This window comes from Hevea brasiliensis, chromosome 2 (assembly GCF_030052815.1).
Source record: "Hevea brasiliensis isolate MT/VB/25A 57/8 chromosome 2, ASM3005281v1, whole genome shotgun sequence".
Classification (NCBI taxonomy): domain Eukaryota; kingdom Viridiplantae; phylum Streptophyta; class Magnoliopsida; order Malpighiales; family Euphorbiaceae; genus Hevea; species Hevea brasiliensis.
The window spans coordinates 102834217-102861124 of NC_079494.1; the positions used below are offsets into that span (position 1 = coordinate 102834217).

At 31.3% G+C, this 26908-nt stretch overlaps 2 long non-coding RNA genes across 6 annotated transcripts; one reads left to right on the forward strand and one right to left on the reverse strand.

Moving 5' to 3' along the window:
* Nucleotides 1-432: 432 nt before the first annotated feature.
* LOC110647513 (uncharacterized) lies at nt 433-5949 on the reverse strand. 5 transcript variants are annotated; one of them, XR_009144281.1, is made up of 5 exons: nt 5105-5887; nt 2783-4963; nt 2388-2531; nt 1820-2108; nt 433-1104 (listed from the first exon to the last, which is right to left on the reverse strand). It is a non-coding gene; the product is annotated as an uncharacterized LOC110647513 (long non-coding RNA). The 5 variants fall into 5 exon arrangements; XR_002493383.2 differs by having other exon boundaries at nt 2783-5862; XR_002493384.2 differs by having other exon boundaries at nt 2388-2501; nt 2783-5860.
* Nucleotides 5950-6407: 458 nt separating this feature from the next.
* Nucleotides 6408-7864, forward strand: LOC110647517 (uncharacterized). The gene is made up of 2 exons (XR_002493386.2): nt 6408-6781; nt 7043-7864. It is a non-coding gene; the product is annotated as an uncharacterized LOC110647517 (long non-coding RNA).
* The last annotated feature ends 19044 nt before the right edge of the window (nt 7865-26908 follow it).

Here is a 26908-nt window from a genome sequence, read left to right on the forward strand (position 1 = left end):
ATGAAGTCTAAATTTTAAACTTTTATAAGTAAGAGGCCTATTTTAACCATAAAATTAATATCTAGTAGTTATTTTAGCTCTTAAAAAATTTTACAGCCAATTCCTTTTGCGGTTCTTTAACAATACAGACACTTTAACTTTCTTTTCATTATTGAGTTGGCCTAAATTGTTAAAGCTTCCATGGTCCACATTTACTAAAGTAAGCTGATTTTCTTCTTTTTTTTGTGGGCGTTCACAATGAGCCCCAGCCACCGTTATGAGTTTCTTCAACCACCTCAGCATTTTGAAAAAAAAAACTAGATACTGGCCTCCTTTCAAGCTCATCAAGATTTAATAGTTCAATAAAGAGAATGTTGTGCACTACAAAAGCGTATAAACTGTAAAAAAATAAAATAAACACACAAAATATCAATATTTACGTAATTCACCCTCTTAACACAGAGCTCTCTTATCAATGGACAAAAATCTCTTCCTCTTGAATTCTATGTCCTTACTCCACCTTAGGCCGAAGCCTCTCTCAACTGCAATGGGCAAGTGCCCATCATCAACAGTCTCACTCCATGAACTGAAAGTTAAATAACTTTTTTCACCATTCTCCTATTTATAGTATTAATTCCCTCAATCCTAATCTGATTAAAAGTCTCACTCAATTTAAGAATAACACTAAAATAAGAATTCTACTCTAAATATGAAATATTGCTATATCCTATTGAAGAATATTTTTTTCATTCAGATTAAGAAAAGGTCTATTCATATCCTATTAGGATTTTAAATCATAATTTTAACAATCTCCACCTTGACTCAAAATCCATTAACCATTGCATACCTAAAATTCTTAGGTGTCATTAAATAATCAAATCTCCATGCTTGAGCTTAAACCCTTCAAATCTCTATTCTTCAATCTTCATCTTGGGTGTAACTTACTTCTTTCTTTAAAAATTTTTTGCATCAAGAGCTCTACTTTAATTTCAACTTTCCATCGCCTTGAGCTTGCATCACCATGTGCGACTTCTACATATCATAACAGCTACACTTTCAACTGAACTCACCAAGATCATCCCATACTCTGATATAAATTTGTTATGCACTGCAGAAGCGTGTAAACTGCAAAGAAACAAAGCAAACACATAAAACATCAATATTTACGCGGTTCACCCTCTTAACATAGGGCTACATCCACGAGCATACCATCTTCTACTATTAGCAAATAAGAAATCATCATTACAAGCTCAAAGTTATACTACCCATAACCCCAATTACACCCAAGAAAACCCATATAACATCAAACTGCTCATAGTAAATATATTCGTTAGTTCCTCTCAGTCTCCTCTAGATATAACCCAATATATTTACTATTACAATACTACACCACAAAGGATGACTTCAACTATATGGGCAAGAGCCCTCTCAACAATGAACAAAAATTCCTTTATTTTGAATTATATATCCTTACTTCACCTTAGGCCGAAGCCTCTCTCCCTCATCAATGAGCAGAGCTAAATCATTTAGCAATTGGTAAGGCTCCTCTCTACAATGGGCAACAGCATCACTTCATGAACTGAAAGTCAAATAATATTTTTTACCATTCTCCTATTTATAGTATTAATTCTTTCAATTCTAATCTAATTAGAAGTCCTATTCAATTTAGAAATAACACTAAAATAAGAGTTCTACTCAAAATAGGAAATATTCCTCTGTCCTATTGAGGAATATTTCTCTTACTGAAATTAGAAAAATATCTATCAAAATTCTACTAGAATTTTGAGCCATAATTCTAACAATCTCCATCTTGATTCAAAATCCATCAACCATTGCATACCTAAAATTCTTGGGTGTCATCAAATCTCCATGCTTGAGCTTGAACCCTTCAAATCTCCATTCTTCAATCTTCATCTTGGGTGTAACTTATTTCTTTCTTTAAAAAATTTTTGCATCATCTTTTTGCTGTTGCTTCAAGTGCTCCACCTTAATTTCAACTTTCCATCACCTTAAGCTTGCATCACCATGTGCGACTTCTATATATCATAACAGCTCCACCTTCAACTGAACTCATCAAGATCATCCCATGCTCTAATACCAATTTGTTGTGCATTGTAAAAGCGTGTAAACTGCAAAGAAATAAAGTAAACATACAAAACACTAATATTTACATGGTTCACCCCTCTTTATATAGAGTTACATCCACGAGCATATCATCTTCCACTATCAACAGATAATAAAACATCATTACAAACTCAAAGTTATACTACCCATAAATTCAATTACACCCAAGAAAACCCATATAATATCAAACTGCTCATAATAAATAATATTATTTAGTCCCTCTCAATCTTCTCTAGACATAACTCAATATATTTACTATTACAATACTACACCACAAAGGGTACCTTCAACTATATAGGCAAGAGTATTCTCAACAATGGACAAAAATCGATTTCTCTTAAAGTCTATGTCCTCACTCCACCTTAGGCTGAAGCCTCTCTTCACTGCAAGGCCCTTCTCTGCAATGGGCAACAGCCTCACTCTATGAACTGAATGATAAATAACATTTTTCACCATTCTTTTATTTATAATATTAATTTTTCCAATTCTAATCTAATTAGAAGTTACACTCAATTTAGGAATAACACGAAAATAAGAGTTCTACTCTAAATAGAAAATATTCTCCTGTTATATTGAGAAATATTTTTCTCACTCATATTAAAAAAATATCTATCCAAATTCTACTAGAATTTTGAATTATAATTCTAATAGGAAACAAGTACCAAATAATTGTTGTTACCTGCATAAAGAAGCATAGCATCATCCCTAAGCACAATTCCATCTAGTTGTCCACACTCTATCCCATGAACATGCAGTGTATCCCCACCAACTCTAGGTGTTTTTTGGTTGGAGGAATAGATGTCGCTGTCAGAACTATTATTCCCTTTCTCAAACATTAATCAATCCACTTGTGTAGCGCCATTTTCATCTTGGCTTCCTAACCCCTTGTGAAATGTACCCAATTATGGACTTGAAGCAACAAGTTCTGCATCCCGACCAAAGGAAGATCTGGAAGATAAATCCTTTGAAGAAGTTGCCAGTGGCCTGCATGTCATAGGAGTAAGCATTGCTTCACAGCAATCTTCAATCAAAGTTGTATAGAATTTAGTCTCTCCCACAACTATAACAACCTTTTTGTAAATAAACTTGAGTGAAGAAGTAGACATTAGAATTGAGCCAGAATCAAGCCGAGTTTTCTTGGATGTACAATCATCGATATATATGAATTTGCCAACAAAAGAACTTAGCCAAATCAAAAAGTCAAGACACCAACCAACAATGGGATGCCGTGACATCTTACCCAAGCATACCGATTGGAAGGAGTAAATTTCTCTTGCCACAGAACCACAGATGAGAACTACAGTGACAACCAGCCATTTGAGTCTTCAATAAACCTTTTCATTTCTTCATTAGAATGAAATGTTTTTTTGACAAGCAAAGAAAAATTTATTAAAAGACCAGGAAGACTTGGAAAAGACGAACAAACACAAAGGCCAAAAGAAAGGGACTGAACAACACAAAAACAAACCAGATAAATCAATACAAAAATGAACAAAGGATTCCAACAAGACAAACAAGGCAGCACACCATCAGAGCAGGATCAAATCAACAGCCGGAATTTCTAAAGACACGATCCAAAACCTCAAAGGAATACTAGGTGCAAAAGATGGGCAGAGACAAAAGCGAGATACTAGCACCAAAACACTGATGTAAGGGAGAGAAAGATTTACCTCCTCTAAACAATTTTGGTGACACTCCGATGAGGTCTTTTATGTTCTTACTGCGGCTTCTGCGTTTCAAGATTCTTGAAGTTTTGAAAACCTTATTCTAGAGGTTTGAAGAACCATGAGCTAAGGAATGAGAGATTAAGGAAGAGAGTGTCCAAGAGAGAGAGGGAGACTCCTGAGCTAAAAGCTGCGGGATAGGTGAGAAAGAAGCCAAGTTAACGGGATGGGCCTGACACACGGGCTTAATTGGGATTAAATCGTTTTGGGCTTCAGTCCGATAGTTCGACAGCCAAAGGTTAGCTGAAATAATGGACGAGGACTTCGCAGAGGGAAAAAGTTCTGGAAACTCCGAATGACATGGTGCATGAGGAGAAATGACGTCGCCCCAGCCTCACGTGGCAATAGACTCAGCTAGAGGGTCCTCAAAAGATGCATCGGCACACTGCAACAGACAGCAGGGAGCCGGCGCACTTAGAGATTCAACAAGGTCATGGGAAATGAGCGAAGAGGGTTGTTTGTTTGCGCTAACGGGAATGAAGTCCCTCTGTGAATGAGAGCCCAGTATTCTGCTGAGTTCACCATGTCAGATTGTTGTTTTGGAACCTCCAAATCCTTCTGAGAAGATTCGCTAATAGAGTGGATGTTATCTTCCGTGGCAGCCTCTAAGCCATCCTTTGTGATAGAGAGTTCCACGTCATCGTTGTTTTCTTTACTTGCGTCCGAGGAAGAGCTAGATGCTCCATTGCTACGTGCAGGAGGTTTAAATAAGTCTGAGCATTGCTTCTCGGATACATGGATATGAAATTGAGTGTTTTCAATATTCACTGCCGAGTTTTTGTAAGTGAGTCCCTGATTTGTTGTTGTGACGAGGACTCTCGCTTAATCTAATCTGGCTTTTGAACTTGTTGGTCCATCAACTCCACAAAATTTTCCAAATGGTCCTGCAACCCATTGGAAGAAGTGGTTAGACCAAGCATTAAGAGGAACTCCCTAGAGCCTCAACTAGATTAAATGGATTGAAGGTGTGAAGCAGCTTCCCACGGTTTGAGATCGTATATCCACTGATTGACCAACGAGTGGTACTCTGAAACAAATCCCATCATTAGCTCTTTTGATTCGAATGTAAGGTGGACACTTTCTCCACCCATTGGGATGAGTTGAATGTAAAGCACACATTCTACCCAAAGGTAGTCCTGAAGATTGGCAAAAAAGTGAATATCTAGCAAGGTGGCGACAGCAAATTGTGATAGCCATTTTGCATTTTGCTCAGCCACAAAATCTGGAATAACATATTTTTCCCCCAACAAAACAATGCTCTGATGATCTTGACTCACCTGGGCAGATGTCGAAATTCCTTGTGGTGAATTTATTGTTGTTTTGAGGACTTCCCAATATTGGTTTTGAGGAAGCATTTGCAAGAACCGGAGACTTGATGCTGTTTGGGAATAGTCTGTTGCGAGGTAAAATGAACAGAGCTTGAGGCTTATTCATTTGGTGGTTAGAGTGGGCATGAGGCTTATGCATTCGAGGGTTTGGTTATGGCGATTTAAATCTATCAGGTTGTTTACTACTATGGAGGGAAGGGAAGGCGTATAACTTGAATGATTCAAACCAGAGATTGTTGATAGTGTTGAGGAGCCTGTGAATCTGAGCCCAAGAGGGGAACCTGACAAAAGCATACCTCCTACAACTATGGGATATAGACGCCTAGGATGTTTTTCAACATGGAGATAGCATTCCAAAGGGAATTAGCAGATAAGCTGGGTGGAAGGTTCTCAAGGTAAATGTCTGAGATAGAAGGAGAATTCTAACAGTGATATGAGGAGGGGGGTGTCTGCCATTGTTAAAGAAAGAGGTTGAAATTTGTGGAGGGTTGGAGGCATGTGAGCTGTTACGCCTCATTTCTTTCTAACCCATTTGAATGAAAAGTTAATAGCATTGTAGATCCCCCTAAAGGTCTTACAGTAACACCCTTTCAATATGAAAAAGTGGCTGAATAGAGAGAACCGTCTCTAGGTCACGTAAGATACCCACTGCACTCCTCTCCAACCAATCTTTGCTTTCTTTATTTCATTCAGAGCTCCCCAGAAGAAATAAGGGACTTAGTATATCAAAAAATTGATAGTAAAAAAATTTTTTTGGGCGTGTACATATTATAAAAAATTTATTGAATATACAATAAAAAATAAAGAGTTCTAATATTTCATATTACCTATATCATGATAAAATAATAAAAATTATTTTGAGGAGTGAATAACTAAAATAATATATATATATATATATATATATATATATATATATATATATATATATATATATATATATATCAGCTATGGCACTTTTGGGGTGCGTGAGTTTCACTTACTTTTAAAAATAAGCTAAATTAAGATTAAAAAAAATGTCGAAAAAGTTTAAAAAATGCAAAAACATTAATCCATATTTTTAATTTTTAAGTTTTTGTAATATCAGTAATTAATATTGTTAATTTTAAATTTATTTAATTACAATTAGAATGTAAATAACCTATTTAACTGTAATTTTTTCTTAAAAAAAATCAAAGTAACTGCTAAATTTTAATTTAAGGAGCAAAATGTGATTTTTGTCTATATTACAATTTACCAAGTGATCGATAATCATGCACATCTTACAATTGTACTTTCAAAATCATTGTTTAATTATCTGTAATTACTCTTTGGATTGCTTGTTGTAATGATGTCGTCAGGGCTTGTAACTAGGTTTAGACGGACGTGCGGACTGGCAGAGATAAGCCCATGGTGAGCTCAATTTGTTGCCAAATTCTATCTAGTAATAGATAATAAATAACTAGTCCATTCATGTGTGGAGGAGAGAAAGAGCACATGATACATGTTATAATCTCAATTATCTTGAGATCCTTTCCCAAGTCGGTCTTTGATTCCTTCTCTTTCTGATGGACAAGATTCTCATCAAGCCTGGGGCAAGCTTTGTGTTGGAATCTCTTCTCTCCCTGACGGATCCGTCTGAACAGAAAGGTAAGAGGGCTGTGACCTGAGTACATGATTGAGATCTTTCTTGCCCAGAATAAGCATAGATTTTCTCCCACTAAATGGGGTAGGCTTCTTCAATTTATACTTTACATCACAGTGAAGGGAACTATTTACACAGATAGATAGAACTAGTGACGAATGAAAATGCTTTACCCAGATGGTTTTTTTTTTTTTTTTTTTTAGAATGATAGAAAGAAAGAAAAGAAAATATTTGCTGTTTTGTGTTTCCTGTTTTCTTTTTTGCAGATCTACAACTTTTTCCCAAAATGTTATGGATCAGAGGTGCCTGAACCCTAGAGGCTCAGATCAGCAACTAGCAAGATCTCTATTCCAACCTGGAAAGGGGGAAACTACAGTGGAAATGAAGAACCCTAATTAACAGAGAAATTTGTGGGCGATGACTTTGTGAACAGAAAAAAAAAATTACCCATATTAAAACATTTGATCTTTAGCCAACAAAAAACCCATAAAGACACAATGATTTCTACCCAATTCTGAAGAATAGGGAAGAGAGAGCGAGAGTAGAGCACGAGAAAGAGAAGGAAGCTAGTCACAAGCAAACCCTAAATGAGTTAAAAAGATCGACAATAAATTCTGATTTATTAATATTGTCAAAATCATGAAAATGTGGGAGCTGAAGAGAAATTCTTGAAGTGAAAAGAAAACTCAAACCCTAGAAAGCATGAGAGAAAGAAATGAAGCATATGCCGGTGGAGACAGAAAACCCTAGGAGAGAGAAATTAAAATGAAAAAAAATTAAAAAAAAGGAGTATTAAAAGTGGGGCAGAGCTTGGAGTTGAAACATTGATGGAGTACTTCAGAGCTAAGATTGAAGACAACTTTTTGTCTTGGGGTGGTTGGTTGGACCATTTTGAAGGGGGTGACTTTCTATCGGGCCAAATAAAGAGGATGCAGATAAAGGGGGCACTGGGTACAGCACTATAGAGAGAGTCTTTGTGCAGAAGATATTAGATAGAATGAAATGACTGAACCTTCTCATACGTGGATATATGCAATGTAACTCATTATTTTAGCTGGAAAATGATTGCTCCACTGCCTTTTTTGCTATTGCAAATCTAGCTAACACCCTTCCCTTCCTTCAGTCCTTACTCCTCGCAATCTCTGCCACTTGTTATTCAGCTATTTTCTGCTTTCTACTCCTACTTCTCGTATGCCTACTTATAGGAAGGACCACAATAATTACATATCGCGACAGAGACATTTAACAAACACTAGCACTTGCGAGTTTCCTAGTACTGTGGACAAGTAATTAACTTAGTGATTGGATTTTTGTGTTTCATTTTTTATTTTGAGGGAATCACGGAGATGCTCCATGTTAATAGAATAGGTTCATCACTTGTAATCAAACCATGCGTACTGCCTTTTAGCATTCTTCATGGGACGTTTGAACAATACAGATAATACAGGAAGTTGGGGGAAGTAGACAAGCCTCTCTTAATTGTTGGTAACGTGTTGGCAGAATGTAATAATTGGAATACAACCCTCTAAGAAATTGCTCACAAATAGTTTGATGGACAAGTTGACATTTAAATGAAAGGTAAAGACTCACGGATTGGAATCTTCTTTATTCTCAATATATGCATTAAAAAATTAGGTTACAATGGGTTCTGCATGTGAATCTAATAAGCAAAAGATGCATTTGAAAGTTAATTTGGAATGGCCTAATGAGCAATTCCAGTTAAAATTTTGATATTTTAAGAGGTATACAACTTCTAGTGTCCATCAGTATAAAAAAAAAAACCCAAGATGGTTTCAAGCTTCTATATTAAATTATTAATAAATTGAAGATAAATCCACTAATTCATGAGGGTAGTAATTTCATAATTACTTCATAATTACTTTTTTTTTTTATTGAACACGATATCTTAAAATTCTGAAGACAATTTTAATACTACTAAATTAAAACTCATTGATACAATTATCAAATGTGGAGGATTTTTTTTTAACTGCAATTTGGAAGGATTGTTTCTTATGTAATATTGAAACTTTATTCCTATTATGTGAGCATTCCTATTAAGATAGGATTGTAGGGAGTCTAATTCTATAAATAGAAAAGTTGTATCAATTGATACAAGAGTAGCATAGAGTACCATGTGGAAAGGCATTTTACCATAAAATGATTTGATCGACTTAATATAGAGATAATGTGGTAAATTGAGTCTATATAAAAATTTATCTTCTTAAATGGGGGCTTTTACTTGTACTAAGAAGTTATCTTTTATAGCATTTTTCCAAATAATAAGCAATTTAGTTGTATTTAGAAACAAAATGTGAATGACAAACAATTATATTTACTTAGTGTGCATGCTTGTTTGAGTATAATTGAGTTGATGGTTTAGTTTTGAGCAAGAGATTATTGATATACTTCTTCTTATTAATAGATTAAAAATGGTATGTCTGTGAATATATTTCTAATAAAGAGGTGAACCACATATCATATTTTGTACACCTATGAAACTAAGCTTACAGATAAAACTAGGGTTCAATTCACCTATTAAACTAAGCTTACAGATAAAACTAGGGTTCAATTGACCAGAATTATGAAAGCAGATCCTTTATTCTCCATGGAAATCAACAAATTAATAAGTTTAATACCTAAACTAAAGCTTTAAAATGGGCCGGTTTAAGTATTCTTAACTTTCTATTTTCTAGCAATATATTCTAATAATATAGTGAATTTGTAATTGGATAACTATATATTCTCGCCTCTAACATGCCTTTTTAGATCGTAAATTTAAAAAAAAAATAAAATAAAATTTCTCCTACTCAATTTGACCTGTTTCAAACCCGATCAATTTTCCTTTCTCCCTGTCCCGACTTTGATATTGTGGCAGGAGAGGACGAGGACTTTCTTGCTACCCCTACTTTGATATTGTGGTGGGAGAGGACAAGGAGATTTTCTCCCCTATAATCCGTCCCATATAATAACATATTATTATTTTTTATTAAAAAATAATTTATTTATATATATATATATATATATATATTTAAATATTATAATTTAAAAAAATAATATATTATTTAAATTATGTTTTTATTTTTTAATAAATAAATTTATATTATATAATATTAAATTAAAATAAAAAATAAATAAAAAGAAAAGTCCTGTCCCTTGAACTATTATGGCCCGGGTGGTGGTGAATTATTGAAATTTTAACGATCTATTAATAAATAAAAAAAAATGTAATTGGTGGATAATTGTTCATAACATTGGAGGCCAATCTACCCTTGCCGTCCGTAGAGGCTAGGCCCATCTAATTTGAATTAATTTTCTTATGTTGGGCTTGGTCTGGTCACACGCTCATGCTTATCTATAGGCCTTAATTTGTCTGTTGGTTGGATTGGGCTTAATTATGACCAAAAATTAAAATAGACCGTTTTGGGCTACAATCCTATAACTATTATCATCAATAATTTTATCTATTTTTATGATTTTTAAAAATTTTAATTTTGACAAGAAAAAATAAGTATGATAATTACTATAAAAGAGTTCATCTTTTTCATAAAATTAATATAAGCTTTTTGCTATTTTTTTTTATTATTTAATAAACATATATATTTTTTTAAAAAAATAATAAGAAAAAAGATCACTAAAATTAAATTTTTTAAATAAATGTAATTTTATCATATAATTTTATCGACTCGAAGCTTTTAAACCTATGTAAATCTAATCCTTATTCCAAACAAAATTATGTGGGAAATTTTTTTTTAAAAAAAAAAAAAACTATATTTCGTATGCAGAGCCAAGAGATAAATATTTAAACAAAAGAAAGAAAATAAAGATGGAGGTTTTAGATTGTTACCTTGGATTATCTTTGAACAACATCGTATTCCCTGGCTCTAAATGCATGTGGAGGAAATCTAAGAAGCAAAAACAAAAAGGAAAATATAAATAATGATAATATATATACAGTGATCAAAATACTAAGCCATTGCCATAGAATGCAATCTCTATGAGCTCAAATCTACACTTTTACTCGTTGAAGAAGAAGAAGAAGAAGAAGAAAGTTTTTTTTTTTCTCCTTCAAAAGCTAGCTAGGGTAAGTCATAAAGATGTATAAAATAATCCCAAGAGTAGTAGACGAACCTCAAAAATTCCCAAACTTTGATGTCCATCAGAGAAAATGAAGAGAACCCAGAAGAAAAAACCGTGGAAACAAATCCAAGCATCTGATCATCATGATCATGATTTTATATGCAGCAAAAGTTGAACCTCCACTATACAAGAAGAAAAGGACAAAAAAAGAATAAGAAAAAGGAGGATAATTGATGGAGCAATAAATGTAAATATCACTATCTAAATCTTTTGTTAAAGTAGATATCTAGGGCTTATAACTTTACGACATGAGTACGTAGCACAGCCGGACAATGAGATCCACACGTTAAGGAAATTTAAACATATATAAAGTTGAAAAGGTAGTTAATTGACTAGGAAATCGTGGGTAAGTTTTCCTTTGCAATGGGTATTTTGGTGCAGTGATCGACACCTTGCTTGTGGGGGCTGCCCTTTGTGCTCTATGCGTGCCTGGGAGTGCAAACACAACGCCTAGGAAAAGAGGCTTCTGGATGGATTGGAAATTTAAAATTGAGATCCCACTCATTTTCATCGTACCAGCCTCGTAATGAATGTCTAAGTTCCATTTTTTTTTAACCAAAATTATATATATATATATATATATATATATATTTAAAAAAAAAAAAAAGAAATTTAGTGTGACCATTTCTAACTAAACTCCCATCATCAGGATATACCCAAACAATAATCTCAAGGTAGGATATTATCTACTTTTGAGGTTTTTTCATTTAATTAGGTGGGTTTTTTTAATAACTTTATTTTGTGAGAAATTTATGCAATAAATGATTTTATCTATTGATTATAATGAAATTCACACATATCAAAGGTAAAATATGAGATACTTCATATTTAAATTTGACTTTTATGGAAGTTTTAACATATGGACTAATTGTAGCTATAATAACCTGATTTTTTTTATATATAAAATATTTTAAATTAGATTATTAATTTATTATTATTTTATTCATGATGTTAAATTAGTATTTTTATAATGATAATATTTTTTTAATTTTATGAATATTATTTTATATGTATTATTGTTACTATTATTATTATTTTAAATTGTTATTTGTAATATTGTCATTATTAAATTCAATTAGAGTTGTTTAGGGTTAAATTATATTATATGTAAAAATTATTAAATTTCTTTAGAGTATTATTATTATTATTATTATTATTATTATTATTATTATTATTATTATTATTATTATTATTATTATTATTATTATTATTACCAAAGTTTTATTTAGTTTAGATATAATAAAAGTAGTTTGGACCAATTTGAAGAGAGAAAAAGGACCTAAGTGAATAAGTTAAAAAAGCTCAAGGACCTATGATGTAATTAAAAAAAAAACACAACAAACCCAGCTAGTCTCTCTCTCCGTCCCACATTCTCTCTCCTCTCCCTCTCGTCACTCTCTTTTCTCCCTCCTAGTGGCCACCATTATTTTCGGTGGCTTACCCATTAATTGACGACAGTTCAGGTGTTCACCAAGGAAGCTCGGATGACGAGGCATGGCGACGGCTAGGGTGGAAATCAATGAAGGAGAGAGAGAGAATGATTATATGGGCCTCAAACTTCTCCGGCCATTTCTGGCGATTCCGACAGCTGCTCGGCAGAAGGTCACTGGCGTTGGAATCCTTGAGCCATGGGTGTTCTTTTGGGACCTCCCTCACCAGTTTTTATGGAGTTTTATGGCGAGGGAGAGGAGAGAGAAATAATACCTTTGCAATGAGATTCTGAATGATCTGACTGTTGGATCGGATATCCGAGACCACCATTGAATTCAGAGCGACGAAACCTTCAAGATAGAACCAACCCTACTCTTATCGGACATCGTTTGAAAAAGGCAATCATCGAACAGCCTAGATCGCATAGCAAATTTTTTTATGTCCGTAAATTCAATATAATTATATGATAATTATTAATAATTTATGGGCTTCGTCTAGATGAGATCGAAAAGACAATAGCTCACCAGCACTCGAAACCAAGTTTTCAAGCTAGTCTGGGCACTTGGCAGGCTGTCCCGAAAGGTAGTCGGGTTTATAGTTATTCCCAGTGTTTTCAAATGTTCCAGATGCGTTCCAGGTAGCAAATTTGCAAAGGTAATCCTTAACTCAATTTACTTAAGCTAGCTGATTAAATCTGTAAAATATTATTAGTTTAGTGAAATTAAGTAAAATGAGTTTAATTAATACATGGTAATGTAAAGAACCTCCAGAAATATTTTCATAATTTTTGAAATGCTGAAAATAATTATTTGAACTGTAGAGGAGTTAGGGACCTGAGCTGAAGTTTGGATGATTAAACTTAGATTAGGTTTCTTATAGGTCCGGATAGGCATTATAATTGTTGTTATGGGCCTGAAACCCTGTGTGTTATTATTGTTGCATTTTCTAGTAGGGGGTTAGGTCCAGTTATAGGGATTGATTCTGCCAAAATTTTTACAATACCTTAGAAATTATTCTTGCTTCTTTAATTAAATTAATTAATTAATTCTGTCAGTAATTGGGTTGAGATCATTTATATATGGTACATATATATATGGATTGGACGGGTAATTACGGCTTGAGCTAGTGTCGCTGAAACCAGGTCCTTATAGATATGGAAAGTCGGAGTGAGACACAATTTTGAGTTAATCTCATTAGCCCCCGCACTTAGATTTAAGCGAAAGTCCAACTTAAGTTAAGCTCGCTGGTAGAATTTGGATTGAGAGAACTATATAGGGGATCAGCTCTCATATTTATGTATCGATGCGATATATTGGATGCGTAAATAGCTCCAAATTATCTTTTCGTGTGAATATTGGGTGAATTATTTATTACATGTGTTGGATGTGTATTTCATAGTAGGATTGTACTAGTTGTAGATAGTTATAGAAATTGCATCTATAATCAATATCTAAAATGTAAATAGTTATAGAAATTACATCTATAATTAATATCTAAACTCACTGAGTCGAACGCTCATTACTGTTCAATTTTTTTTTTCTAGGTATAAGAAGAGTAATTTTCTTGAGAGTTTAACCTGCTCCTTTCCTAGCAGGGTACAACCTTGTTAATTAGAAATATTTATTTATTCATTAATTTATTTAATTATTTGTTTTATCTTTCAAACTCTGTTGTGGCACTGTTTAATTAAATTATTATATTATTAATGAATATTAATTGTATTAAATGGTTTATGCATGTTGAGTTATTAGGTTGAGCTGGGCTCCCTTAATTATGGATTTTTAGTAGTTAACGAGTTGAGTTAGTTTAAATAAATTTATAATATTTTATTTTATTTTGTTTGCAAGTTGAACCTTAAATTTGAGTCTAGTCATGTGTTTATGAGTAGTAAGACTTATTACGATTTTTGGGGACTTTATACTGGCCCAAATCCTAGTTATAGTCTGACCCATGAAATCGGTTCGTGATAATAGCATTAGCACTGTTATTTGCGAATCTTTTTATTTAATCCTATAAAAAAATACATATTTTTTTATTGTCTTAAACTTACTAATTTTTTTTTTAATTACAAATTATATTAAGATTTAATTCCTATAATTATTTATTTATGTTTATTAAAATAATAACTCATGGAAAGAACTGATTTGACGATGAAGAATTAGTACACTAACTTTTTTTTCTTCTCCTTTGTAGTCCAATTGAAACGATGGGTGACTTTCAGAGGCGATCCACTTGGATAAAAGAGGGTCAATTAACTCTTCTTTTTTCTTAAATTACCATTGTATATTTATACATCTATTTAAATTGACTTTTTATAAATTTAAATATTAAATCTTCTTTTTTGAATGGAGAATATGTTTTTACTAATAAGAAATCAATTGATTGAGCAACTTGTAGTGTTTAATATAGATCTTATTTTTTTGTAAATTTAAGATTTAATTACGTTTATATGAGTATTAAATATACTATTTTTTATTACACTGTATATATCATATAATTTGCTTATATATTAATCCTAAAAAAAGGAATTTTTTTTTTAAAATTTAACTGAAACCCATTGGATAACAAAGTAATACTTTTAAAAATAATAAAAAAAAAATCAGTCAAAAGTGACATTTTTCCTGCATTTGCTGACAAACATATACTATAAAGCACTCATTTATCATTAAATATGATATTAAATTGTATTTTTCTATTTATAAAAAAAATAAACTAATTTTTATTTAGTACATACAAAGGTAAAATTAGAAAAAAATTAATATTTTTAAATTTTTTTAATGTGATAAATAATTTTAGATGAAATAATTTTCAAAAATAATAAATAAAAATAAAAGAATGGAGTTTTTTTTAATTGAAAAAAAGTTATTACAGGCATTAATCAGTGTAGAATTCAATTTGGAGTTGCTGATCAAATATATAGTCATTTTTATTTATCACATAAAATGCAAATTATTGTAATTAATTCTCATATGATAATATGTGATTGTTTTACTATATATGATATATAATATCACAAATAATGAACTTTTCATAAACCATGCTATGTATATTTATTGAATTGGATATTGAGACTAGAGATTGTAAATAGGGATAATGGGAAGGGTATTTGTAGGTACCGAATAATTTTAATAGGATAAATTTAAATAATATATATAATCGAATTTAAAATTTATTTAAATTTAAAAAATAATACTCGTAAAAGGTTCAAATTGGATTTTGATTTTTTATATTGAATAAATAATTAATTAAATATAAAATATATATTTTATATAATAATATTTATATTTTTTATATATATTATATTTTAAATAAATAGAATTTAAATATTTTATAAAATTATTAAAATTTTAAAATATAAATTATTAAGTAAAAAATTTTTCATATAAAATATTAATTAAAATATATAAATTAAATGAATTTAAATATTATTTGAATAATAATAATAAAATTTAGAATAAATTAAAATTATTAAAAATAAATTTTAATTAAATTTAAAATAAATTTTAATTAAATTTAAAATAAATTTAAATAATATAAATATTAATAAATTTGAATATAATGATTTTCAGGATGAATAGCTACCCTAATTGTAAACTGGGGAAGCAAAAGCCCAAATGCCAGAAATTCATTATTGGTGGAGTGCTTGAATTCCAAGGCGTGAAAAGAAAGAATTACGCATGCACAGACACAAAGTCGAACGACGTCATATCATGTTTTTCAGAATGTGATTATCATTTCCCATTAATTGTAAAGAGATGAGATGGTTTCTTTGCTTTTACTATGGTATTCGCCCTAAAATTTTAAAAATGTTTTAGAGATGTAGTGATAATTTTTTTAAAATAAATATTTTATAAAATAATTCATACTTTAGTACTTAATATTGTATAAAGTATGTAATTTAATTCATATATTATCAAAATTAAATAAATTAATTTCTCACTTTATAATCCATCAACAAAATAGTTTATACTATATCGGTAAAATGAATTTTAATTTAAGGGTAAAATTACTTGGAGATAAAGAGCTACGTCGCCCTCAAGTTTCTAAAATAAAAAAATTACTCACAAATTTGATGTATTTTTTTAACTATTTACCCTCTACAACTTTTAAAATTAAGATTTTAGTTTTTTTTACAAAATTATTTTTTGTCCTCCCAATATTTTTACCCTTTTGTAAATTTCATTCATAGTTTAATTTTGATATCTTAATATTTTATATTTTTATTATAGTCCCTATATTTTTATAAAAATTTTATTTATTTCTTATTAATATTTATTTCTTCCCCTTAAATAATAAATTTCTAATTCCACCCTTTTTTCATTGAAATAATTAAATTTCTGTCATTTTGATGAAATTGACAACTTAACCATTGTATTTTTAAAATCATATATATATATATATATATATATATATATATATATATATATATATATATATATATATCCATTAGACATATGTGACTGTGATAAAACACATGTAAAATTAGGATGGATAAAATAACTTTTTATATTTTTTTAATTAAATTTATTTTTCATTATTATTTTGAAAAAAATAAATTTGAGATAAATTAAATAAACTTTTCAATTTTAAATTATCATAGTAATTCATAATATAAAACATTTATTATATTTTTGAATTAACAATAGTTCTATTTAATTTTTAGCAAGTCAATTTTGTTAAAAAAATTAAAGTGTTTAATTTGGTCATTATAGATTAACTTTTGTGAAAAATTTTCTTATCGATTTTAATTTATTTAATAAATAACATATTTTAATTAGACCCTAAATTAAACTCTGACTTCATCACTGTTTACTATATATATATATATATATATATATATACCCATAACATATCACAGTCTCTTTTATTGATAGCTTTTGATACGGCTGATGTCTTGAATGAGCCACACATGGATAGGGTACAAATAGCCTCTGAAGTTTAGCTGAGGGTGATACGTCTACTTCCTTTACGAATACGATTTCTCTTACTACTCATACAACTGTTGGGGTTATATCCGACTGCTTATCTACAAGACAATACAAGTTAGAGGACCAGAGGTTATCCCATTAAGCACTTTGATGTTTGAATTATAATAAATGAAATGAAAAGAATTAATGCAAGAAAATCGGAGAGAATAAATGTGGGAAATAAGTATTCAAAGAAATTTTATATTTAGTTAATGGTTATCTATACATTTTTGCCCAATAGGATAGCGCCATGCACAGTGATTTATATAAATGGTCTTGTAATATTTAGAATGGGTTTTTGAAAAATCATGAAATGTTTCCTATAGGTTGTTATCATTGTTCTAATTCTTCTGGAATGGCGATTACTAAAAATCTAACGCATGTAGGTCACTCACAACTATCAGGTCATAGGCCTACGATACTTTAATGGTTAGTAGTCAGTTTGTATTAATTTAGCTGGCCAACATCTTATCGTCTTAAATAAATATATGGAATACTTATTAAATAAACAAGATGCTTCTATTGCATTAAATGAGTTGGTTCCTTGAGAAATCTCGCTTACGCCTTTATACGAGACAACCACTCAAGAGGAGTCTTCCGACGACTGCTTCCAACAATAGACAACAACTATACTATTTAGTGACTCTCTAATCTATAAGGTTTGCTCCGTGTAGTATAATCCATGCCTTAGAATACTCTTATGGGGCTACAAGGACTTTAGTAAACTCCGACTTCTCACTTCACACAGGTCACTCATAAAAAATGTCAATCAATTTATATTGTATGATTATCATGTGAATACAATTTATCAAAATCTTTCTTAATAATTGGTCCTAATAATAGTAGAGAATCGTGACTTATATATTTTTATTTAATGATAAGAATATAAAGTTACGAATTCAAATTGTAATTAAAATTTGATTGATTAAGATAAATTGTTAAAGATTTTTGATTATTTTTAATGATATATATTTACAAGGGCAGAGATAGGGGTGCTGGGGGAGTCCTGATCCCCTCAAACTCCTTTAAGATATTTTTGCATAAATTTTTGTATAGATATTGTAACAATTCTTCTCAGATTGACCCAAAAAATTAATTTATGATTTTTTATTTGAATTCTTTAAAATATTAATACTACTTGGTGGTTATTTTTGAATTTAATAGAGGTTTAATTTGGCCAGACTGCAATTGATAGATTATATAAGGGGAGGTAATTCTTTCACTTTCTCATTGTAATGATAAATAATAATAAAAATGATAGATGGATGAAAAGACTCAAACTTGATATCTCTCCTCTCCTTACACTACTCCTTACACTATTTAAGGTGTAGAAAGACTAATAAAGTTACTTCATAATTAGCATTAGTGGGTTGTTATCAAAGAAAGTTTGAAAAATCAATGAAAATTTAGTTAATTAAAGTTTATTTTTGTGAAGAAAAACATGATTGTAAGTTATTGTTCAAAAAATGACAATAAAGAATGCTAAAAGAATCTTTAATTCTACTAAAAAAGGATTTGTCTCTTCCTCTTCCCTCTTTCTAGGGGATAATGTACAAACCCTAAAAACACAAATGTCTCTTCTCTTTCTTTCTTTCTTTCTCAACAAAATATAGACTTTCGTTCTATGGGAGAAAGAAAAAAAAGTGAAAAGGAAGCAAACTAATTTTCACTATTCAAGGTGATTTTTATTTGCTTTTTATTTTTTTTTCCCTTTTAATTTTGCTTTGCTTGATTATATAATAATAGTAGTAGACTATCAATTCCTTATGTTAATAGATGAAAAGAGGGTAGAGCACAATTTCCAATCGACAAGATAATAGATTATTTCTATATGATGAAAGAGCAACAAAGCACATTTTAAAAAGTAAAGAAATTTGAAGTTATTTAAAAAAAAAATGAATTATGTTAGAATTACAAAGTTTTACTACATACTTAGACTTCGTTTGTTTCACAAAAAATATTTTTCTGGCTAAAGGAAAAACTAAATCATTTTTAAGGAAGATAAAATTATTTTTGATTCATTAGACTTTGATAATCTCATTAAAATGCGAAAACGCTTATATATACATGAAATGAAAAATGTTTTTTAAAAATATTTTCCATATGTATACCAATTATTTTCTAGAAAACAAATGGAATCTTAACATACTATTAGTTATTTTGAAATAAAGCTTTGTTATTCTATTAATTTGGTCTCCCTATATAAATTTTTTTGACTCTCCCCCTATATTTAATCATAAATTCTAATGCTTTGTTATTCTATTAATCTTGGCTTCCCTATATAAATTTTTTTTCTCTTCCCCTTATATTTAATCATGAATTCAAATCCAACCCATTTATCACTTTTACATCTTTTTTATTTTTTCTATTAAAAAATACATTATAAGTCTAAATAGTTGAGGATAGCATTATAAAATCACTCAATATAATACTATTACCCAGTTATAATATTTAAGATTTCCCTTCTCTACAATATTTCATGTTTGCCTGGCTTTGCTTACAATTTGTTAACACATTTGTGCAACATTTTATTCATTAAATATCCTCAACTAATTTTTGTGATCAAAATTATATATATATATATATATATATATATATATATATATATATATATATACACACACACAAACCGATGTTAAGCATTTTCTCCAAATGATTTTAAGGGCGAACCCCTTCGTATCAATATAATTTACCATGAGACAATTTATCATTTTATTGATTAAGGCATGCTCTTGTCATATTATTAATGAGATTTTTTTTTTATGATTTTTGTAATTTTAATGTGATTAACTTACTTTTTAACTAAGTTGAAAATGTGAACTCAGTGTGGCATAGAAGTTAACCATTATCTAGTATTTCTTGAAATCCTCTTAAATTGAGGATTATGAGAATTTTAGAGAAATTGTTCAACTTTTAATTTTTATGAAAACAAAAAAATAAGTGTTCAACACTCACTAATGCTATAAGTTTTTTCCTTGTAATAACCTGAAAATTTAAAATATAGATTTTATATTTTTTTATATAGCATTTAAATATTATTTTAATATTATTATGTGATTTTAATATATTTTATAAAATTATTATAAAGTTTTAGATTTAATCTTTTGGATTATTGAATTTAGATTCTAGTTTTATGTTTAAATTTTTTTTTTTAAATTTAGTATAATTACTAATATTATGGTTAATAATATTATTATGTTTAATTAATTTATTAAGAGTTTATTTTAAATATTTTGAAAGTTTAATTTGATAATAATAATAATAATTATAAAAAAAAAGAATTGGGAAGTGATAGTGGCATGTAGCAGTGGGCTACATCAACTGTCAACTGCTACTGCAGCAGCAATTTAAAAAAAAAATTTTAATTTTTCTCTCTCTCACTCTCTTTCTCCCCCTCCCCCCCCCCCACCACCACCACCACCACCACAACCACTCTCCCTCTCTCCCTTTTCCTGCTCTAGCGACCCCCCCCCCCCCAAACTGGCTGGCGGGACCAGCAACCGCCGGTGACCTCTAGCCGACGTCCAGCGAGCCTCCAGCGGCGGCGGCAGTGGCTGCTAGGCATGAGAGAGAAATATGGGTCTCAAATTTTGAACGCTCGTATCTGACGATTTCGATGTCCGATTACAGTGATTCCAGTGGCTATGGACTCCTAATAGAGAGCTCTTTCAGATGAAACCAGCCTTGGAGGATTTGGTAGCCGTTTTCGACGCCAGCGAGGAGAGAGAAAATCGACTGTTTTTTTTACTTTTTAACGAGATTTTCGACAATCCGACCGTTGGATCGACGATCCAAGACCACTTATAGACTCAGGAGGAGGAGAGGAATATTTTGGTGTGACCAGTTCCTGCAGATGTCTCCGGCGATCGGCCGCCAACCACCGTGCGCGACGGTTCCGACGGTGGCTCTGGCGAGCTTTGGGGATGATTCAACTTCCAAAGGCTTCCTCATAAATTTTTGGAATTTTTGAGACACAGATAAGCTTTGGGCAAGATTATTTTTATTATTTCTCAGTCTGCGGTGCTTAAATGCAGTGTTTCTTAAACAAGAAAATTTGAAGAAAAATCCTAAGAAAAATATATGATGAAAGTAAAATTATTTGGAAATATTTTATGGTATTTGTTGAATTTTTAAGTGATTGTGGAATATTTTTGAAAAATATATGTGAGTTTTAGTTAGATTTTTAGCATCTGAGCATATAAGATCATCTGGATTTATGGTATTTAAATTTTATATGATTGGTTGAAGCTTGAGGATGGAGAGTTAAATATGTGAATGTTGATTTGGGTTGAATTAGAAACATATTAGCTGTTAAGAACGTATAGAATTGAGTAATATTCTTGAATAGAAATTCATAAAATATTCATGGGTGATTAGAAAATTACAATTTCTTTTGCGATAACTTTATAATCTTATTAAGGACCGTGAGGAAATATTTTACAATTTTTAGAGCTTGTTTGAGTGGATTTTTATAAAATGTCAATTATATGAATTAAAACGTAATTTTTCAAGTTTATGATTATTGTCTGATTTGGAGGGCCCAGGAGGAGCCATATGACGTTGATGAGACATGATTGTGGAAATTGAGATTTAGAAGTGTTATTTGAATATTTTTGTAGGTTGGGTAGGTCTTCGGTATAAGAGAAACTCTACCGAATTTTCGGCATAAATTAGGATGTGTTTGCCTCTTTAAATTTATTTTTATTTAAATTAGCACTAATAAATTCATAATAAAATTATGTAGGTGATCAAGGTCAACCATCTTCTTTCACTCAACCTCTACAGTAGTCTCTGATGTACTGTGAGTAAAATATTAATTTTAATTATAATTTTAATATTATTATATGTTCAGGCATGCCCATACATCACTTATAAATATGTATCTATATAGTTAAACATTAGGCACATTTTATATTGCATTCTTAATTGATGAAGTGCCATGGATATTGTTTATGGCAATTTGGAGCAGTGTGCGTGCGTTGGCATGCGTGTGGTGTGTGGTATTGGATATGGATAGGACGGGTAGACACGGCTTGAGAGACACTAGCTAGGACCCGGTCCTTTATGGATAAGTCAGGGTAGGCATTGCTCGAGATTATCTCGCAAGCCCCCGCATTTGGTTTATCAACCGAAAGCCCGGCTTGAGAGACACTCGCTAACAAAGGTTGGATTAAGAGAGTTGTATAGGGGATCAGCTCCCATATATGTAATGTTTGAACATTATTGGGTGTGTGAGTACTCTAAATTACCTTTTCGCTGTTATGATGTGATGTGTATAAAAAATTTCGATGGTGTTGCATTCCACTCCTTAGGATGCATTAGCTCTAGGTAGCTATAGAACTTGTAGTTAAAATTGGTATTTTACTCTCTGAGTCAAATGCTCACTTCTGTTCACCTTATTTTTTCAGACTACAGGAGGATTACTTGTTGTGACTAACCTGCTCCTCTTCTTCGCAGGTCAATTAGTAATATCTAATGTATTTTATACAATTTAGCCAAAATTTTAGACTTTACATGTGTTAGGAGTATTTTAATCAATTTAAAACTGTAATATAATATTATATTGAATTTGTAAGAACATTAAATGCATGTATGTGTGAGCGTGATTGGATTGGATGATTGTGTTGAGCTCCCATTTGATTTATGACATGATGAGTATGTGGAGGGTGAGCTGAGCTCCCCAAATTGTCATATATTGTATTTACAAGTCGGGTGAGTCAAAAACTCCTCGTTGTATGGTCCATATTATGGTCAGACTCTGTCCGATTGAATTCTTGAAATTGGGCTTAAAATGGACCTTAGGATTGGGTTAAAGAATAATTAGGCTTACTACGGGCCTCGAAGGCTTTAGGCTCGCCCAGGTCCTAGTGCCGATCCGGCTCATAGGTTGGGTCGTGACATTTTTCATGTCAAATATTTGAAGACTGTTGGTGGTTGATTGCTTCTAAATTGAGATATTTGCGTGTCTCGTGTTTTCACCCATTCAAAATGATGTCTGTTTTGTAAATTTTAAAGAAAAAAAGTAAAAAAGTACTATTTGGTTTCACGCTTTAACATATGAGAGACTGTGATTTAATTATTATCAATTTGATACCCTATGTTTTCCTCTATTGATTCAAACTATTAATTACCATTAAATAATATTGATGTGGCAAACACGTGACGCTGATTAGTGCTACGTGTTCACTGCATAGGTGTCACATAAGCACTATGTCTACTATGTGTAACCACGTATTTGCCACATCAATATCATTTAATAGTAACTAATGGTTTGGAGCATATTTACTAATGGAGGAAAATTGTCACGACCCGATCCCATGGGCTAGACCAGCACCAAGACCTGAGCCGGCATAAAGCCTTCGAGCCTCGTAGTATGTCTTATTGTTCTCCAAATCTATAACCAAGGCCTAAAAACTGAGGCCCAACATAAAAATAAAATAAAAATAAAATAAAATAAAATAAAATATTTTTTTATTCGGGTCAATTCAACTCGATGATAATCAAAAACTGAAGTCAGGGGAGCCCCACTCAACCATCATTTACAAATTATTTAAATATCATACAAATATTCATTTATTTACCTCAAGAATTTTAAATTAACACAATTCCTAATAGGGTTCACACTATTGGTAATACATGCGGAGTTCTAGATTTTAAATTTAGAAAATAATAAAACAATTAAATAATTGATGTTACACCTGCGACGAAAAAAGCAGGTTACTCTGAAAAAGATTATTTAATAATAAAACAATTAAATAATTGATGTTACACCTCCTATAGCCTGAAAAATAGGGTGAATATGAGTGAGCATTCGATTCATAGAGTAAGATATTTATTTTACATATAATTTTTATAACTATCTAATTCTAATGCATCCTTATAAATGAAATGCTATCATTTTCATACAAGTTAAATAAATCATATTAAGTCACATCAAGGATAATCTGAAGCATTCACGCACCCGTGTCAAGTCCATACTCATGCATACATATATGGGGAGCTGATTCCCCTACCCAGCTCTCTTAATCCAAGACCTACCAGCGAGATCAAATCGAGCCGGACTTTCGCTTAGTAATCCATATGTGGGGGCTAGTAAGATCAACTCGAGCTGTGCTTATCTTGACTTATCCATAATAAGAATCGGGTCCCAGCGAGTCAAGCTCCAGCCGCGTCTACCCGTCCTACCCATATCTATATACTCCACATATACACCAACTAACACACACAGCTCCAGATTATTAAAACACAGCAACCAAAGTAATATCATCATGATTAAATGCAAAACATGGTTTGCCTAATATTTAACTACATAAATATAAGTATAAGTGATGCATGAGCATGCCAAAAATATAATAATATTGAAATTGTAAATAAAATAAATATCTACTCACTATACACCGAGGACTATTGTGGTTGTTGAGTGGAGGAAAATAACTAACCTCGATCACCTAAATAGTTATATTATAAATTTATTAGTACTAATTTAAAATAAAACTCTAAAGAAACAACAGACAGCCTAATTCATATCGAAAATTCGATAGAATTTTTCCTATACCTAGGACCTGCCTAACCTATAAAATGATTCAAATAATACTTCTAAACTTAACCCATATCTCATCATCATCATTTGACCCATCCTAAGCCCTCCAAACCAAGCAATAATCACAACATTAAACAACTCAATTATAAGGCTACAAAACTAATATTTTTAAAAAACTATCCAAACTAAAATTTTATAAACTTGTCTCGCAGTCCTTAATAATATTATAAGACTATTGCAAAAAGAATCATAATTTTTTGATCCTCCATGAATATTTTATGAATTTTATTCTAAACCCAGTATAAAGTAAAAATTGAGCAATTTAAAATTTGGGTTTACCTATGCTAAATCTGACACCTGGAATGCATCCAGAATGTCTGAAAATGCAAGAATCGACTGTAATATTAACTAGGTTCTGGTATGGACCATCAAGCAGCCGGGTTTGTCCGAAAACTGACTCCTGTGCACCGGTGAGCTATTATCTATCCGATCGCACTTACATGATGCCCAAAAATTTTCAATAATTATCATAAAATTATTTCTAAATTTTTTAGAGTTAAAAAAGCTCAAAATTCTCACTAAGCGATCTGGATCGTCCGATGATCGCCTTTTTAAAACGGTGTCTGATCAGAGCCGAACAAGTCCTATCTTGAAGATTTCACCGTCCTGAGTCCATCGGTGGTCTCAAATTTTTGATTCGACGATCGGATCGCTAGGAAAATGGCTAGAAAGCCACTACCATCACTTTCTCTCTCCTCTTTCTCTCTCTTCATTTCTCGCTGGAAACTTCATCATTCCGGGCATGGCTGGATGAAAAATGGAGCTGGGTTCGTGTGAAGTTGAGGGTAGCTTGGATAGACGACGTTGGTGGCCGGAATTGGCTAGAAAACGGCCTGAATCTCTCTCTCTCCCTCTCTCTCTCTCTCTCTCTTCTTTCTCTCTCTCTTCCTCCCTGCCGCCTACTGCTATGGGCTGCCGCTGCCTGACGTCGTTCTGAGGTGGGGAGTCCCACTGGTGCCTCGCCGGTTAGCCGGAAAACGAGAGGGAGAAAGTGAGGGGGAGGAAGTGATGTGGTAGAAGAGAGGAAGGGGGGGCTGCTGCATTTTGATATTTGGATTTTTTTTTATATCTTTTAATTACATAGCTAGTTTCTAAAGTTTCATAAGTTATTCACTTAAGTCCAAATTTTTAATTCTTTGAAATTTTAGTTTTCAATTAAAATAACAACAACAACAACAACAACAACAACAATAATAATAATAATAATAATACCCATTTAACAAAAATTACCATTGTAAAAATATTAATTTAAATCCATGAATAAAATATCAATAAATTATCAGCTCAATAAAAGAAAAATGAAAATATATTTATTAGAAAAATTGGGTTGTTATAAAACAAAAGTATCAAATTGATAAAAATTAAATCACAGTATCTCATATGTCAAAGCGCAAAATCACATGTTTTTTTTTTCCCAATTCTATTCTAAATATGTCATCCAATTCCTACTTAAAATTTGAAGAAGTGATCGCAGAACTTATATTTCACTTTAATTTCTTTAATTTATTGAAGTTTAGTGAAATCGACGGTGAATATATACCGAGTGGCATAAAATTAGAATGAGAACTTTATATTGAAATTGAGATTCACCAATCTTTTCTTTACCCTGTTGGTTCTTACTTACCTTGATCAACCACCAACAGGAATTTGAAAGAATTAAAAAGAAATGAATTGAGACGATGAAAAAAGAATAAGAGTAAAATGACATAATGGCCAATTGAAGAGTTAAAGAACTAAAAAGTGGAAATTGAATAGCAAAGAAAGAGGAAAGTGAATTTTGATAAGGAAGATGGGTGGTATTTATAGAAAATTTGAATTTTGTCTTTTTACACCATAAAAAAATTAAAAAGAGATAGAGAAATTTAAAAAAAAAAAATGATAGGCCAACAGTCCAAAGGCAAAAGTCTTCCAAAGAGAGGCCAATAGCTAAACCAAAAGGTACTATATCGAGTGGCGCCTTCTGGTTCAACCACTTTTTACAAACCAATCTGAACCGG